The sequence below is a fragment of the Mus pahari genome, chromosome 18 (assembly GCF_900095145.1).
Source record: "Mus pahari chromosome 18, PAHARI_EIJ_v1.1, whole genome shotgun sequence".
NCBI lineage: Eukaryota > Metazoa > Chordata > Mammalia > Rodentia > Muridae > Mus > Mus pahari.
In genome coordinates this window covers 34,929,241-34,937,350 of record NC_034607.1, presented here as the reverse complement: position 1 = coordinate 34,937,350, position 8,110 = coordinate 34,929,241, and the positions used below count along the sequence as shown (strand labels likewise).

General features: G+C 39.7%; 1 protein-coding gene and 1 pseudogene across 1 annotated transcript in view; one reads left to right on the top strand and one right to left on the bottom strand.

The window, feature by feature from the left end:
• L3mbtl4 (L3MBTL histone methyl-lysine binding protein 4) overlaps positions 1-8,110 on the bottom strand; it is a 424,085-nt gene that overhangs the window by 369,678 nt on the left and 46,297 nt on the right. The window lies entirely within an intron of this gene.
• On the top strand, positions 4,485-5,251 carry LOC110335703 (annotated as a pseudogene).

Here is an 8,110-nt window from a genome sequence, read left to right as displayed (position 1 = left end):
AAAAACTACATTTCCAGTAACTATATGGAAATACTGAATGATTAAGTCATAGCACTATTGTTAACATTAGCCACAGTTCAAATACTGGTAAGCTTTTCAAGATTTAATGATGTACTTAAGGATTTTCCCAGGTTAAATTACAATCCAATGACTTTCTCNGTTTAACTATGAAGAACATTCATGTTTTAATCCCTGTCAGATACTACATTGTTTTTGTTCTCAAACATCAGGTAGACACTAATCTGCTTTCCCTTGTAACTCAGCAAGAGNCTGTGATGTGTTCTGTCTTTCTCCNTGCGATGCAGTGNTACTGTGAATATTTAAAAGGAACATGTGCTTATTATANTAGTATTNAATATTTTATGACTTTGACTTTGGTTTTCCTCATCAAATAGATAAGTTATGCAAGTATTATCTTGTATTAAATGAAGTAATATTTATTCCTAATAACAACAGAATTCTAACCATGATGTAAAACCAAATGTGCATTTTATATTTTTATAATCATTTTCTTTTGCCATTGATTTAGATCTACTTACCACACCACAATATAAAGTTACCTTCTTATACCATGTTCTCTGCTTAACTTGAGGCCTTCTGTTGAGTAAATACCTATGAGTTTGGATTGTGTGATATTTTCTTATAGTCAGCACAAGTCCATTTGTCATTGGACTTGAAGTGTTTGTTGCACATGTTAAAAACAGAATCCAATAAAACACCTGGAAACATAAAAAAATAAAAATAAAAAAAAAAAAAAGAAGCAACTATCCCAAAATTCATATGGATTCCCTGGATAGCTAAATCAATCCTAAGCAAAAAGAATGATACTGGAGAATTACAATTCCACCTCTTAAGATACATTTCAGAGTCATAATAACAAACACAATATGGCACTGGCACAAAACCAGACATGCAAACCAATGGAATATACCTGATGACACAAACACAAACACACCTAACTTCAGGCACCTAAAATTTGATTTAAAAAATGCCAAAAGCATAAGTTGGGAAAAATAAGGAACTTTTGCAAACGGTGCTTGAAGCACTGGATGTCCACTGCAGGAGAATAAGTTAGACCTGTATCTATCACCTTCTATAAAATCTAACTTAAGTGGATCAAAGACCTAAACCTGAAATAACTGGAAGAAAACATAGGCAGAACCCTATAGAATATAGATCTGGGAAAGGCCTATCTGAACAGGACTTGGTTTTTCCAAGAATTAAGGCTAACAAATGAGAAGTTCAAAAAACTAAAAAGCTTGTGCCCAGCTAAACAAACAATCAAATGGGAAAGAAGAAGACTGAAAAATAGACAATGATTGCCAGCTAGACATCTAACTGATGAATAAGTATAAACAACTTTTTTTTTAAAAAAAAAAAGGATCCTTAAAATAAATGATCAATTCTAGAAATGATCCCGTGACCTGAACAGAGAATTTTCAAAAGAATAAAATAAATAGCTAAGAAATATCTAAAAAAAAAAAAATGTTCATCATCCCTAGAAACTATGAAAATGCAAGTCAAAACAACTTCGAGGTTTCATTTTACCTCACAGAGATTAAAAAAAAAAAATCAATCAATAGCAAATTCTGGAGGGTATGTGGGGAAAAGGGAACCTGGTTCACTGTTGGTCAGATTCCAGATTGGTGTCGCCATTATGGAAATCAGTGGGGGAAAATTCTCCAAAAGCTAAAATAAATCTGCCATATGACCCAACTATAGATGCAAAGTATGACATCATAATCCACAGAACATAATCCGTGTTTCTCTCTGTTCACAATAGCTTATGTCAGGAGCCATAATGGGACAAGCTAATAACTAGCAGGTGATCATCCTGAGATGGCCTGCTTTAGATTATTTTATAATCTGTGGCAGGTTCGCCCTTACTAAGCAAGGATGTAAGGGATTCATCTTATAAAAGATTCCTGCTATTAATATGCTTTTCCTGATATTATTACACACATATAACAATCACTAAGTAATAGTATACTCCTTTGGAGCATATCTCTGCAGATCCATGAAGATGTACTGTCTTGCAGTGATGCTATATAGACATGACTTTTTAAGTCTTAATGATGATTCTATAAGAATTCCTAAAATTAAATCTGTGATTATTAAGCTCTTCTATAGTGGGACTGCTATTAGATCCTTTTCGGATAGTCAAAAGTGTGATGAGAACTCTGTCAGTCTCCCAAATGTCACCAGTTAATAGCTCTTAGAAGTAACTAGACTTTCTCCAACTCAGAGCATATTCCAAGAGGTTGTAAAAGAATTAACCAAAGGTCAAAAAAGAAAGAAACTAACGATTTATTATAGGTGCTAGGGCAGAAGGCAAAATATTTACTGGGTTTATCTATATAAAATTTCACTAATAGCAGTTACGGTTTTAAACCTTCAGTGAACCTATAGAGCTGAGACAGGTGATGGGTGTTTAGCTAGATAATTACTTCTAATGGAAATGCATGTAAACATTCTCTGTTGTAAACTTCTATCTCAATTTATGATTTGATTTTGTGTGTGAACTTGTGATGAACTTTTTAACATGTGATCATGTATTCTGAAAGATGTTTAAGGGCTGAGGACAAAGAGAAGAGTCAGGACAGAGGTGAGAAGAACTGAGGTGAGGACTGAGCTGAGAAGACAGGAGCTGTGAGAAGGAACTGAGTTGAAGAGAAATTTTTAGACAGAGCTGAATGCCAGAAGAGCTGAGAAGTATAGTCATGGTTTTCAGAGAAAAGGCATTGAGAGTAAGAGCATTGTTGTGACTTCAGAGCAGGAGTAGAGAGCAACATTAGAAGGAGAATGCAGAGTGGAATAACTTAGAAACTATAGGTAACATTAAAAAGCTAAGAGAGCAGTGTGCAGAATGCAGAAGGAATGGGGAACAAAGAAGAAGCTGCCCAGAGCAGAAGGAGCAGGCAGGCTTCTCCTTACCATGGGACAGAGCAGGTCTTTCTTAATTACAAGGCAGGCTTAGTCTTATTAAAGGAGCAAAGCTTTCTTACCAACTTGGGTTTAATTCGTTTAGCATTAAAAGGGTAGAAGCTTTTTCTTTCTCTATGCAATAAAGATTGGAGCTGGTTTTTCATCCAGAATGAGTAAGTTCTTTCTGTAATGGTGCTTGGCCTTTTGCTTCATATGCGTATGTAAGTATGGATGTGTGTGTGTGTGTGTGTGTGTGTGTGTGTGTGTGTGTGTAAGTATGTAATTGTGAGAATGTATGCACATGTGTGTGTGTGTCTTAGTATGTAACTGTGAGAATGCAGGCAATCTAGGCCCTACTTGTTTGAATGGAAAAAAAAAAGCATGCATAAATCTGGACATGAACTTATGTAAGATTATGTATATTTGCTTATGTAAAATTTTTTCCTTCTGCAAGTGTTATTCTCTTCTCCTGGTTCAATAGAAGTTTANTGCTCCAAACATCCCCCTAGCCTGACAAGCAAGGGCCAAGAGAAAAGGCTTTAGCAATGAATCCCTTACTTAATCTCCTGCTGTTTTAGGATGAGGTGCTAAGTGCAAGAGACTGCAGTCTCTGGCCTCAGAGGATCACAGAAGGCAGGTCAGCTACAACAGCATAGACTTAGATAAGTAAACTTTTTATTATACAGCAACCTTAAATATCTCCTAAGACAAAGTCTTACCCTCCGCTGATGATCTTCCCCATCCACTGTCTCAAGACGAACTGACAAGAAAGAAGAACCCCCAACTTGGGTTGGCCCCCAGCAAGCTTAGAAATGGAAGCAACCTAAATGTCTTTCAGCCCCAGCGAATGGATAGTGAAAATTTGGTACATATCCACTACAGAACACTATTCAGCTGTAAAGAAAAACAAACTCATGGACTTTGCAGGTAAGTGAATAAAAGTAGAAAAGATTGTATTGAGTGAGGTAACCCCAACCCAGAAAGTCAAATGGCACATGTTCTGTCTCATTTGGGGCTCCCAACTCTAAATCTTCAGATGAGAGCACATAGCCTGGAGTGGCTGCAGAAACCAGAAGCAAACCAAGACCCCTGCCAGGGTATGGAACTTTGAAAGCACTACAGACGGGAATATCAGTGTATGAATGATCTGATCACAGAAATGGGAAATATGAGCACTTTAGAAAACATGAGGCAGACAGATACACAATAAAAATGGAGGAGGGTAAAGGAGAATAGAGGAGTATAGGTTGTCTAATTGAGGATGAAGAAAGGGTGTTGGGTAGGGAGTGAATGGACTTCAATAGAGAAGGAAGGAAGAAGAGAAAATAACAATGAGAATGTCTGAAAAAGCTGTAAGAAATCATACTACTAACTATTTACCTTAAAATAATCCTATAATGTATGCAACTCTGTTTATAAATACACAGGTATAGCTCTAATAAGCTTTTCTCAACTGGACTGACAGCATTACCTCCAAGAGCCAAAGACAACCCAACAAAAGCCAAAAAATAAAAAATAAAGAATGTGAACTACTTCCTGCATCCCCAGGGTTGTTTCTGTTTGTGAGACCTGTGGCTTAACCCTGCTGATAGCAAGATGTCTGCAGGAAATGCAAAAATTGGGCATCCTGCCCCCAACTTCAAAGTTACAGCAGTTATGCCAGATGGACAATTCAAAGATATCAGCCTAAGTGAATACAGAGGAAAATATGATGTGTTCTTCTTTTACCCTCTTGACTTTACTTTTGTGTGTCCCATGGAGCTCATTGCTCTCAGTGATAGAGCAGAAGATTTTAAGAAACTCAATTGCCAAGTGATTGGATCTTCTGTAGATTCTCACTTCTGTCATCTGGCATGTATTAACACACCCAAGAAACAAGGAGGATGGGACCTATGAGCACTCCCTTGATATCAGATCCTGAGCGCACCATTGCTCTCGACTATGGAGTCTTCAAGGCTGATGAAGGTACCTCTTTCAGGGGCCTCTTTATTATTGATGATAAAGGTATCCTTCGACAGATAACAATAAACGATCTTCCCATTGGCCACTCTGTGGATGCTATCATCTAGCTAGTCCAGGCCTTCCAGTTCATTGACAAACATGGCGAAGTGTGCCCAGCTGGCTGGAAACCTGGCAGTGATATCATCAAGCCTGAAGTCAGCAAGAGCAAAGAGTATTTCTCCAAGCAGAAGTGAGCACTGGACCATTTTTCTGCCAGGCAGCATTGAGCAGCCAGAAGAAAATCTCTTGTACTCTACTCATGCTTAAACACATGATGTGGTGTGATTCCAGATAAGCCTTCCTACAGGGCTGGGGATGGTTAGCCTTTCTTCTACTATTGGTAATGGCAGAGCATCTTCTATCAGTCACAGAAACCAGTCTGGTAATTCTTTTTTTTTTTTAAGTAACTATTAAATGTGAATTCTGAGGAAAAACAATAGAGAGTGCCTGTTTGGGGTTGTTCATTAGGGCTGTCCAAGAGACTTCCCAACATATTGCCTTTTGCTATTGCCATTGATTAGCCTCTCAAGGTACAAAGTAAGTACCTATTGCTAAAGGTACAATGCATTTCAGAAACCAGACTCAGGGTCATCTGTGCTAGAGAACTTACCTGAATGCCTCTTCCCTGAAAACTAACTTTCATGGTACAAAGATGCTTTGTACCAAAAGCTCCCAAATAAGGTAGGCAACAAGCAGTCCTACCTAGCTTTGACAATTATGAACCACATCAACAACTAGCATGGCAAGCTAAACCTAGAGGTACAGTAGTATGGCACACATAACTTGGTACTAACAAACTGCCCTCTAATTGGACTTAAGATTATCTCAACAAGAAGGAAACTATGCCTGGTACTGAAGCCTTGCTATTTGTTCAGTAAAGACATGGATATTTGAGGAGAACCTACAACCATTAATTTACTAAGCAATCAAAGCCCTTATCAATAATCTATAAGTAAGAGATGAAAGGGTGGACCATCCAGAGACTGTCCCACCTGGGGATCCATGCCATAATCAGCCACCAAACCCAGACACTATTGCATATGTCAGCAAGATTTTGCTGACAAGACCCTGATATAGCTGTCTCTTGTGAGGCTATGCCAGTACCTGGCAAATACAGGAGTGGATGCTCACAGTCATCTATTGGATGGAACACAGGGCCCCCAATGGAGGAGCTAGAGAAAGTACCCAAGGAGCTAAAGGGGTCTGCAACCCTATAGGTGGAACAACAATATAAACTAACCCCAGAGCTCATGTCTCTAGCTGCATATGTAGCAAAAGATGACCTACTCGGCCATCATTGGGAAGAGAGGCCTCTTGGTCTTGCAAACTTTTTATGCCCCAGTACAGGGGAGTGCCAGGGCCAAGAAGTGGGAGTGGGTGGGTAGGGGAGCAGGGTGGGGGAGGGTATAGGGAACTTTCGAGATAGCATTTGAAATGTAAAGGAAGAAAATATCTAATAAAAATTAAAAAAAATCTATAAGCAAGTAGAAGGACAGGACACTAACCCACCCACAAAACTTTTAACCCAAAAATGTGTCTTGCCTACAAGAAATGCAGGGACAAATATGGAGTAGACACTGAAGGAATGGTTAACCAATAACTGGCCAAAATTGAGAACTATCTCATGGGCAAGAACCAATCCTTGACACTATTGGTGATACTCTGTCATGCTTATAGACAGAAGCCTAGCACAAATGTCCTAGGAAGTTTCCATCTATCAGATGACTGAAATAGATGCAGATACCCATAGACAAACATTGAATGGAGCTTGGGGAGACTTATGGAAGAGTTGAGGTAAAGATTAAGGGACCTGAAGAGTATAGAGACTCCACAGGAAGACCAACAGAGTCAACTAACCTGGACCTCTCTAATCTCAGAGACTGAATCACTCACCAAAGAGTGAGTATGGGATGGACCTAACCCATCCACCCCCGCACATAGGTAACAGATGTTCAGCTTGGTCTTCATGTGGGTCCCCCAACAACTGAAGCATGGGATGTCCTTGAATCTGTTGCCTGCCTGTGGATCTCATTCCCCTCACATGGCTGCCTTGTCTAGCTTCAGAGGGAGAGGATATATCTACTAGTCCTTCAGAGAATTGATGTGCCAGAATGGGGTATTATCCAGGAAGGGTCTCCATCCTTTCAAAGCAGAAGAGGTGGGAGCAAAGTGGAGAGAGTCTGTGGGGGAGAAGGGGGGAGCAATCAGGATGTAAGTGAATGAATAAGTAAGTTAATAGAAGAAATAATAACCTATAAATATTTGTCCTTGCAGCCACAGATAAGGATATTTGTCCTTACATCTATAGTCATCCTCATCTCTTATTAAGGAGATTTCTCTTTGTACCAACAGATACCACTACAGAAAACCAAAACCAACCAAAAGAGCCCAGTCCTACAAAGCACTCTTAAACCTAAGGCTCAGGGGGTATTACAGAGAAGGGTGTGGATAGATTGTAAAAAGCCAGAAGATCAGGGAGTTTGCTATGAGATTATGTCTCCCAGAATATCAGAAGCGATACCCATAAAATCTCACTGACATGACTGGACAAACATGAGCTTAGTAAGAATGGCACTAATAGACACGCCTAATGCCTAAGTGGATAAGTGTCTTAGTTAGGGTTTTACTGCTGTGAACAGATACCATGACCAAGTCAAGTTTTATAAGGATAACATTAAATTGGAGTTGGCTCACAGGTTCAGAGGTTCGGTTCAGTATCATCAAGGCAGGAGCCTGGCAGCATCCCTGCAGGCATGGTACAGGAGCGCTGAGAATTCTACATCTTCATCTGAAGCCTGCTAGGAGGAGAGTGGCTTCCAAGCAGCTAGTATGAGGGTCTTAAAGCCCATGCCCACAGTGAAAACCCCACACCAAACAAGGCCACACCTCCTAATAGTGTCACTCCCTGGGCCAAGCGTATACAAGCAGTCATAAGGAGGAAAAGCCCACAAGCCCTCAGTCCCACACAAAGAACTACAGGTAACTAAGGAATGCGGAGAGTGAGAGTAATAGTCTACAGAGACAAGAGCCTAACTGGTTACCCAACACCGAATGATCATTTCCAAAATCATTCATGCAAGTAGCACTATACAGACTAAACTCTCTCTCTCTCTCTCTCTCTCTCTCTCTCTCTCTCTCTCTCTCTCTCTCTCTCTGTGTGTGTGTGTGTGTGTGTGTGTGTGTG